This window comes from Geospiza fortis, unplaced genomic scaffold, assembly GCF_000277835.1.
Source record: "Geospiza fortis unplaced genomic scaffold, GeoFor_1.0 scaffold383, whole genome shotgun sequence".
NCBI lineage: Eukaryota > Metazoa > Chordata > Aves > Passeriformes > Thraupidae > Geospiza > Geospiza fortis.
The window spans coordinates 581803-592790 of record NW_005054484.1 but is presented as its reverse complement, the minus strand read 5'-3'; the positions used below and the strand labels follow the sequence as shown (position 1 = coordinate 592790).

The window sequence follows — 10988 nt, the reverse complement described above, 5'->3', positions numbered from 1 at the left end:
TATACAGTGGATTTGTTTGGGTAGAGCCCTATCCAAGGGGGGCTTAAATATCTGTGAACTAAAGCTCTTACCAAGTGCAATGGAAGGCAACCACTGAGCTCTCTGTCTAAGCTGCTGCCCCTAAAAAACTGCAGAAGGCAAAGAGGGGAGCAGCAGCCAGCCTGGAGCCCTGATCCTGGGCACTGCCACTGGCTGGGACCAGGGCAAGGGAAGGGGGAAGAAACCTCACCCAAAGCTGTTTTGCACAGCCTATAACAGAAGATAATGAGAAGCACATACACACGTCTGCCACAAGGTTAAGAAAATCTCTTTGCTCTGAAATCTCTTGAGTAGACTCTGAATTTATAGGTAAAACACCACCATTGAGTCAAAAATGACACAGGATAAGATCAAAGAGTAAAAGGCAGCCCTTTTATTCAATCCTCTCCTTTTTATACCTTGGTTCACTACAGATGGACCTGATTGGTCATTTAATCAACAAATTTCACATGGTTGGCTAATTAAGAAGACACCCCATCTGTAAACAACTTGATGAGAAAAACAGCTTGTTAAAAACACCACCTGCAGATCATTTAATATTTGACTCTCATTGTTTCTCTCCAGCTCCCTAAAGCTTCCCAGACAGATCCATGGGAAAACTTATCCAGCTTTCTCTGTCACATCCACAGTAAAACATGCAGTGTTCTACCTATGGAAATGCATCAAGATTTAGCAGTTAGAAATTGTAACTATAATATTTTGGCTGGCTTTCGCCAGCAAAATACAGGGGCTGGAAGCCAGAGGGTCACAGGAGCCTGGCTGGGAAATCCCAGTGGATTTTGGGTCCTTGGCCAAGCCAAGGTCATGAGGAATGGCACAGTTAGTGCTGGCATTTCAGTGCGCTGGTAACTTGGTTATTTTCACTTTTAACCTAATAATTAATCTCTCAAAGTCCACACTGTGGACTTTTCTAGCCAATTAAGAAATATCATCCAAACCTCTAAAGAAGGAAAAAAAAAAAGAAAGTAACAAAAAACGACCAAGAAAAAAAAGTAAAAAACCCAACCTACTTCCCCCCTAAAACCTCCATCTTACTTCATATTTATTACTATATTCTAAAACCCCAAACTCTAAGTTTTTCACCCTATAATATTTCACACTTCTAACCAAATACACACCCATAATCCCAATATTATTAACCAATTTTAAAAACCTCTACCACAACCTCAAATTAAATGTAATACTCTCCTAAGAATCAAAATCTATTTATACAAAAAATTAAAATTCTTAACATCCAAAACTCCAACAGTTAGTCACTGAGGTATAGATTGCAGTTCAATTCCTTAAAAAGAAAAAAACCAAACCAAAATCACTTTGCATCTATCAATTTAATTAAGTTGAACACGGTGCCTACAGCACAATGTATTTGCAACCAGCAGAAGCAGAGGAAGGAAAAATAAATTATATTTTATTATTCAGACACAACTACCACCATGTCTGTCCATACAAGCTTTTTATAGCCCATCTTATCCCATCTATTTCAATATCAATTGTTCAGCAAACAATTGGAAAAATAATGTCTAGTGAAGAGTGAAATTCTTTGAATTGTGTCTGTCTTGCTAGAAAAAATTTCAGGCAAAAACATCAAAATATCCTTCTCAGTCTTAACAAACTGTTTCAATTTTCCCTGATAAAAGTATTTCTTAATTTTAAAAGCCTGAAATTATGAATTGTGAAAAAAATTGGGAATAAATTTAACATTTTGAATGCATAAAAATATCTCACGTATAGCAAGACAATATTTCTTGTACAATTACAATTTCTCTGAGAAGAAAAGTCTTTCCTCAGCCCTAATTATTTCAAATATGCAAAAGCATCCACACTTGGCACTTGATTCTGTGACTGCAACCCTTGTTCTTATAATTGTTCCTGAACCAGGAAAGTGCAGTATTTGTTTAAAATAATAACAAGGCATAACAGCAATCATACTTTGTTTAGTAAAAACAACTTTCATTATGCAAATCATTAGAAAGAATACTATCTAATCCCTGGGAAAATCTTGTGTTAAATTGGATAAATTAAAATTAATAACATTACATTTACTGAAGGCCTTTTATCCCATTTTTATACCCAGCACATTTCAATTCATAATTAGAGGAGAGGCAATGAATGTTTCAAGTTAAAACAATTCAATAAAACCTGAGAAATTTTTAATTATTCCTATCACTAAATGGAGCCAGCGAGGGTGTAGCTGGTCAGTAACACATGGCCTTTGCAACACCCACAGTAAATTATGGTATTTTAATTCTCCAACCAGAACCATTTTAGTCTTGTCATCTCTGCTTTCTGAGAATGGACTGTGTGAGTCTGACAGCTCAGGATGTGTTTTGCTCCCAAGGAAAGAGGAAAGCAGCTTGGGATTGTCTGTTTGCCCCCAGGTGTGACCTCCCAGCATCCCCTCAGCTCTCCATGGCACTGGGCTGGCTGCTCCTGTTTCACAGGGTATTTCTGGAGCTCTCATGGTGCAAAATAATGAAAAATATCAGCCTCCAACAGAATAGCCCACACTCTACAAACACTGTCAAGCTTTATCATTCATTAATTTCTCTTTCAGTTTGGGAATAAAATGTGATGCAGTGAATGTTTCCCAGCCCTTCATTGTTTCCATTGTCTCCAAGTTTTCTCTTAGGCAGCAAAGTTTGTAGGGAAGGGCCCCATATTTGATTGTGTCTGAAAACTCCAGTAGTCCAGAAATAACATCCACAGCATTTAAAGGAGTTGCTTGTATTAAAACAGATATAACAAAGGGCCATACAAAAGTTTGCCTCTTCAAAAGCCAGAAACAGTGAAGTGCACCTGGAGCCATTTCCAGCAGGTCTTTAAACTGACCACCTAAAAACCACCATGGACTTTGGGAATGAAAGGGCCCCAGAAAGATTGCTGGAAATTCATTACATCTGCTCCAAGTTGAACATCAGCACGTCTGAAGGACAGAGCCAGCTGGTTTGGGAAAGTACATTCTTTCCACTCAAACAAGGAACAGTTTACTCAGAGAATTTAAATCTAAAATTTGGCTTGGGATTTTTCACTTAATTTTCATACATTTCTAATTTTAAAATAATCTCTCAGCAATATTTAGGGTGTCTTAATAAACCAACTCTTAAAATATTTTTAAGCATTTCTTCTATTCAAAAGAGCATTCTGCTAATAAGTAAGACATCACTGGGAAATTGCATTTTAAGTCCAAGGTGATGTATGCTTTAAAGAGAAAATCCTTAGACTTGTTTATAATTAACACCATTATCCAACAGCTCTCCTTTAAACACTCATCCTACTGCTGTACATGTTTGCTTTCAGAATTTTGTCTTATGTTGGCTTTGTTCCCTTTTCTCTCCTACTTCTATAAAACACAACACAAGACTCATAATTCCATATCAAAAAAGTAATTCCAAATTAGGGCTAAGTGGCTAATTACACTCATTCCAAATCTTCAGGTACCTTTTATTCTGTTTCAGGCAGACATAAATCTGTTCTTTTTTTCAAACAATGACCCACTTCATCAAGAGCATGCGAAACTTGGAGAGAACTGTTGTTAGCAGAAATCACCTGAAATGTCCAAAACACCAACTTCATCAACAATTCAAAAACATTGTTGCTTCTTCATTCATCACAAATAACAGAAAATTAAAATGTTTTCAGTTGTGAAATATTAACTCTTCTAAATAGAACTAATTAAAAACTTTTAATGCCCATTTATTTTTCTGTGTTTCTTGGAAAGGTAGAACTATTCTATGTCAGATATGGCCATTATGGCCATCTCTAAAGCAAATAAAGAAGGTATATGTGAAAAAAACCAAAGTAATGTCCCCTTTCCAAACTCTGTTTCTGTCCCCTTCTCTGAGGCAGCAACTTCCTCTGTTTGTTCATTGCAACACCAGGGATTTCTTTCTTCTTTTTCTACTTGTGTGCCTCAGGAGAAATAATCTGGCAATTAGTGAGAGCTAATGGGTACTTCAGGACTTTTCCTCCTATTGCAAAAGCTGCACACAGTGTATTCTGTAAAATTATGGACCTTCAAAATTTCATTGTTGTTGATTGCTCCCCACTTTGCAGTGCACAGGGCATCCTACTGCCTCACAATCATTCCTGTTCTGAGTCAGGGAAATTGGTTGTTAATGTCTTCCTTTGCCCTCATATCTGTTTCATGGGCAATGAAAAAAAAGGCTTAAATAAAAAAAGAATAGAAATAAGTGGGATTTGTCAGGCTGAACTATCAAGACTTCCTTTATACAACATAAAAACCTGAAATGCATGTTATTCTTGCTGGGTTTTATGACTATAATTCATTCCATCAGGCTTTCTTACATGTACCCATAAAGTGATGCAGACAACAGAAATTGTCTCAGTGAATACAGGGTTGGTTTTCATTCTGTGCCTGGAACAGCCAGGTTTGCTCATAGGAAATTCCAGTTACTACATTTAACATGGAACACCACAGTCCTTCACAGGGGTGAAGTTACAATCATCTCCACCAAATGGGGCTTTAGCACTCACTCAGGGTAACCCTTATGCTACCTCCATGACAAGTTTAATTAAATCTGATGAGTTTCTGGCCAGGCTGGGGAGCACAGGAGTATTGTATCTGCAGGGTGCCCTGGGGCAGGGAGGAATGATGATCTGACTCTGTCACTATAAGACATGAAAGAACACAAGCACACCACCATTCTCAAGGTGAAGGAAGAAAGAGGAAGTTTATTTTCTGACTCCAACATTTATAGTTTTCCAAAAGTGACAGTGGATTGGAGGGTGACAGTGACACCTCTCCAATGACACTGGTCAAACCAACAGTCCATCAACTTTCTCCTCCTCCATAAAAGAAGACAAAACAATTAGTTATTTACAGAAAGTGTCTGAGAAAGTTCACCACAAGAATGTCAACATCAGAAGGCCTAGAAAATCTTTAAAAACCAGGGGGACATGACTCCATGTTCTCAGAAGGCTGATTTATTATTTTATAATACCATATTATATTAAAGAATACTATACTAGAGAATACAGAAAGGACACTTACAGAAGGCTAAAACGATAATAATGAAAATTCGTGACTCTTCCCAGAGTCCTGACACAGCTTGGTCCTGATTGGCCAAAGAGTGAAAACAACTCTCAGCAGAATCCAATGGAACAATCACCTGTGGGTAAACAAGCTCCAAACACATTGCACATGAGCACAACACGGGAGAAGCAAATGAGATAAGAATTGTTTTCCTTTTCTCTGAGGCCTCTCAGCTTCCCAGGAGAAAAATCCTGGGCAAGGGGATTTTCCAGAGGATGTGAATGCCACACAGGAGGGCACAGCTGGCTGAGCCTTGGGCTGGGAGGGCTCCTGGGCACAGCCCTGCAGGGGCAGTGCCAGCCTGGGCACAGGATCACAGCCAAGGTGCCTCCTGTGTTTGTATCTGGCCAACTGAAAAGGGCATTTTGTTGGCACTCCATGGAACAAACAGCAGCACTGGGCTGCTCTGCTGAGCATACAAAACACTTTTTGTCTTAAAATGTGGCCAACAGACCTACAGGGATCAGGGCTGGTACCTTGGGGGTTTTCCACTGGGGGCTTGTATTTGCAGACATTTCCATATAATCAGATTTTCAAACTGGACATTTCTCCACTCATAAACAAGCCAATTTGCACAGGCTCAGGTGCAGTTATGGCTCAGATGGAAATTAAAATGGTGACAATGAACCAGATTTGATTCAGCTCCCCCAACAGCCTTTCCCTGCTGGAATATATTTCAGGTCTCAATTAGTAGGAGTGGGTTAAAAAGCTCAAAAAAATACATCTAGCCCAAAGATTTTCTGCCTGAGGCAGAAACAGAGCCAAACAGCAAAGCAATCATTATTCCCATTTGCAGGAAAGAATGACTTGCCTAACACCCCACAGGGAATCTGGAGTAGAACTAAACCTCAAAGCTGGTGAGCCCAGCTTGCTCCATCATCTGCCTGAAAAACATGGAGCAGACATGACACTGCTGTTTAAGGCTCTTTGAAATGAAAAGGATTCTGACCCCTATGGACTCATAGGCATTCAGCATCCATGAAAAATAAAAAGCTACATAAGAAGGTTAAAAAAGACAGAAAGAAAATGCGTCTGTGTTTTATGGAGGTTGCTGAAATGGATTTCCCTTTTTTACCTATGCTGTGAGCTCAGTAGGAAAGCTGATTTATCCTGTGAGTGCACAGCAGTTGCTCCCTGCTAGAGCTGCTGCTGAAGTTTAATTGGAATACACAGCATTTGTGTAATGTTCATATCATGGAGAACATTTAGGAAAAGCAGAAAGGCCCTTTGAGCTCAGCACACTCATTTCTGTTGTGATCCTGAGCGCTGGACCCAAGTGGAAATATGAACCACCAAGTTATTTCTTTGGTGCCTGTTTTAGTCAGAGACTCCAGGGGCAGAAATGGCTGCTTGCAGAGGAGAAGGAAAATGGTCCAGGCCTGGCTAATTCAGGGACTGGCAATGGGATATGGAGCCTTTCATCTACAGGGTGCTGAATCCAATAGAGGGCTGTAGCCACCAAAAAATTATTCCCATCAAATGGAAGTTCAGTGGCCTAAGAGAAATCATTTAAATGGTTTCTGCTTCATACAGGCACTCACAGCAGAGAAATTATTGCTACAATTAGCAGTACTGCATAGTCATCAGCGGGGTGGAAGTTTTTGGTGGTTTTTTACATTGCCAGAAAAAGAATGTTGTCCCTAAAAAAATCCTAAAGTGATTATTTTGACTAAGAACATTTTTCAGTAACCTAAAGATGTGGTTGGTTTGGGGTGGTTTTTTTGCATTTTTATCATTATTTTAGTTTTATTTAGGCCCCTTTGGTAGTTTTCTTTGCCTTTCTTATGCTGTAGATCAGAAGATAAAAGTCTTCTCCAAACGACTTTTCCTAAAAAGTACTTTACGCAAATACTGAGAGGTGAAAAACTGCATCCTGTCCAAAACAGAGCCTTCCACTGCTAATCTATTTGCATTTGGCTCAAACATTAAACACAAAGTATTTTTAACTGAAAACTTCCCATTTTCCAGGGAACTGGGTGGCATTTTTAGTTTAGGGTATCTATAATGTATAATCTATAAAATCCAGAGCATTTCAAGAGAAATTTTAGCAAGACCAAGGCCAGTATTCAATCATCAGGACTGTGGGGATTGGTTCAGTACCTGCAAGGACCCTGAAAGGGATTTCCCCAGGAGCTGGGAGCTGAGCCAGGGTGGCTGTCAGGACACAGGACCATAGAGGGGCTTGACTCAAAAAGGACATTTAAAGGTCAGAGTCCAACACCCCTGCAGTGGTCAGGGACATCTCCAGTGGGATCAGCTTTCTCAGAGCCCTGCCCAGCCTGACCTTGAATGTTTCAGGGATGGGGCATGCACCCCACCCCCATGCAACCTGTTCTGCTGTTCCACCCCCTTCACCCTGAAATATTTCTTCCCTGCACCTAGCTTCAATCTCCCTGCTTTTATCTCAGCGGTCCTATTGCCACAGGCCCTACAGAATGTCTGTCCCTTTCTCATTTCTGTTTTCCTTCCTGTGACTGACAATGCTGTGGTTTGTCCATGGGGCAGCAGCTCCTGCAGGAGCCCCAAGCAGCTCAAACTCACCCTCCAAAAGTGGGAACCACACCCTGACCCCAGGCATTGGGAATGCTAAAGCCAGGACTGGATCAGGCAGATACATTCCTGTTGCATTTAGTGTTCCAGTTAACATTTCCCATTTTATCAATCTCATTATGCAGGTGCAAGGCAGGGGTCACACACTTACTCACAGTTTAACAGTTAAAGACAGGCTTGTGCTAAATAAATTTGTGCTGTTGCATTGTGAAAATTCCATGTTCAATAGGTCTCATCAAATGTTGTTGCCCAAATTGGTTTAATAACACATTCAGCTGTAGAACAAAACAGGCAAGGGCAACAGTGCAAGAGCTTTTTCTACTCTGGTGGTACATGTCATGTTTCTGCAATTAGAAAACTCATATATACACACACACTGGGTGTATATATGCTCACTGAGTTTCTTTACTGACTAAAAAAAGGTCTCTACATATTTATGGTAGCAGTTCTGCAAAGAATTCTGAACATTATGCAATTTAAAGCCTTATGACTACCTAAATGTAAAATTATTTTTTGAAACAAAATTACAGCACACACTCAGAAGAAGCAAAGGGATTGTTGAAAAGCTAGCAGCATATGACAATAAAAATGCAGTTACATCTGTGAAACTTCATAAGCTTCACACTGCAGAGTGTTGCACAACACCACTAAAGATATGTTATACAGATAGTTAGAATTTAATTTGGGGGTATAACAGATTCCTGAGTCCATAACAGTCACTCCAGCATTCCATTTAGGTATATCCACAATAATACATTTCCTATTTTGAAATAAGATAGTGATCACAAAAGAGACAAGCTCAAGTGCAGCATATCAATGGAAACCCAAGGCTTCTTCCTAGAAGATGTAGGACTATTAAAGCAACCTGGGATTTTGTAAAGGTTAGGCTTCACAATTGTGCCTATGGATTATCTTGAATAAATGGCCCATTTATTTGAACTTTTTGGGGGGTGGTTTGACATATTAGTTGGGTGCACAATGTAGTTTGACCTATAATTCTCAGCTCAGCAGCCAGGCATATCTCATACAGCCAGAGTAGCTCTCACTGGGCTCTGGCTGCAGAGCAACCAGCTCTGGTGTGGGAGCCAGGTGAAGCTCTGTGGATAAAAACCTGGCCCCAAAGCAGCAAGCATCAGAAAAACAGACATTATACCATATATCATCTAATTGTATTCCTGTACTGAGGAACAAACCAAAGTATCTCAATGAACTATCGAGGCAATTAATTTAATTGCTATCCTATAATGTTTTAAGAGAGCACTATCCTTTCCCAAACCAGCAGAGCAATGATTCTTTTTCTGTTCTAAGCTTTGTGGGATGACTGTAAAACTCTACAGGAAATCACTGACTTTGCTACAGAAGACAGATTGAGGGCCATGAGAGAAGCAGAGATTTTTCTTTGTTAAACTGATATCTGCACCAATTTACACAACTATCCAACACATCCCTTCAGTTCAGCTTTTGCTTTCTTGGTGTGAGGGGCTACCACAAAGAAAGGATGGGGAAAGATCAACCTCAGCAATGACAAAAAAGCCCCAGCAACCCCTCACATCCCAGTTCTGTCAGTCCTAAGAGCCAGGCTGAAAGCCCTTCAGCCTGGTGACCCCCATCCTACAAGGCAAAGGCCCAGCTTTGGGGCTGTGTGAGCATCCCAGCACAGGGGAGCAGGGCCTGAGCTCCTCCTGCTCACCTGCAGACGCTGCCCTGCTGGGGCCAAACCAGCCCAACCACAGAGCAAAGCCCAGAGCAGGAACTGAGCATTCCCACCTCTGCCGGGGTCACCCCGTTCAGAGCTGCAGGAGTGAAGCTCAGCCTGGACCCTGCTGCTCCCAGAGGTTTGTGGACAGGTGTTGAGAGTTTTTTGCAGGACAATGGACATATGCAACATATGCACAATCCAGCCTTCACAGAGACTGAGTAAGGTCACCATGTCCTTGAAGGACACAGAAGGAGAAGAACATGCTCGAAAGCAGACAGTTCAGGATGCAAAGGCAGACAAGAAAACCACAGTGAGACGCATGAAGAAGGAAGACTAACCAAAATTAACTGAACTATTAAAATGCGTGCGTAAAAAGGATTTAACCTATCATGTAATAACTTGAGGCGGGAACAATAGAGAATAGTATAAAAATGGCTTGCTTTTTGTAATAAAGTGGCTTCACTTGATCCTATTGATCGTGGCGTGATGTCCTGTTACTGATCCTCCGCATGTTTTGGCGCCCGAACAGGGACAGACAGGGATGGTGGGATAGTGATGAACACCAGCAGCTTTTTTTCCAATTTAAATTTATTTGGAATTTAAATTTATTGGAATTTAAATAACTTGGGGCATAAAGGAAAATTTGGGGGAGAAAAAAAAATTGGTTGGAGTGATTCCTTTGCTGTGTTTCTAACAATTTCAGCAAGGAAGCAGCAGAGGAAAAGCAGAGGAAGGTAATCTCCTGGGGTAATTATGAGTAGCCAACCCCACACACACTCTTCTGCTCCCAGAATTGTACCTAGCTAAAAATTCTCCACAGCCACAACGACTGAGACATGCCCTGAAGCTCCTCAGACCTCAGCCAGCCTAATCAGAGAATTTCCACTGCTGACACACTCTGTGTCTCTCTATACCCCATTTTCCTCATCCTTGCACCACAAGACACATCTCAGCATGGATTGTAAAAGCAAGGGGAGAAAGAATGTATCTGACTCTATTGATATTAGAAGGCTAATTAATTACTTTATTATACCATATTGTTCTATGTTATATTACATTATATTACACTGAATCTGCACAAGCACTCAATTCCACTGACCAGAATCTCATGACTTCTGCTGACTGACAGTCTGCACACACATGTGGATTCAATTGGTCAGTGCATGAAAACACTCACACCAGAATTCAGTTACCAATTCCCTTCAGATAAACAATCTTTCACAATGCATTCCACTTGTGGACAACACAGGAGTATTGCAACGCTGAGAAGGCCCCAACAATGGAGGAATGATGAGGAGGACTCCAGTGATATCAAAAGGCTAATTAATTACTTTATTATACTATATTATTCTATACATCTAAAACTGAACCTGCCAAGCACTCAACCCTGGACACAACTGCACTGAATCTTGTGACTGTCTCCTGACAGTCCTGACACACACACACACACCTGGCCCTGGTAGACCAAGGAAACAAAACACCATCACTGTGGGTAAACAATCTCCATATTGCATTCTACTTTGGCACAACACAGGCACAGCAAATGATAAGAATTGTGTTTTCTTTCTCTGAGGTTCAGAGAATGTGAATCCCAGAAAATCCTTGGGAAGTTGTGCCTTGCTTTTCTCTGTGAAGAGAAATGCAGCC

The 10988-nt window shown here is 40.6% G+C and overlaps 1 protein-coding gene across 3 annotated transcripts in view; it reads left to right on the top strand.

Moving 5' to 3' along the window:
* Positions 1 to 10988, top strand: part of CHST8 (carbohydrate sulfotransferase 8) — a 162339-nt gene that overhangs the window by 115480 nt on the left and 35871 nt on the right. The window lies entirely within an intron of this gene.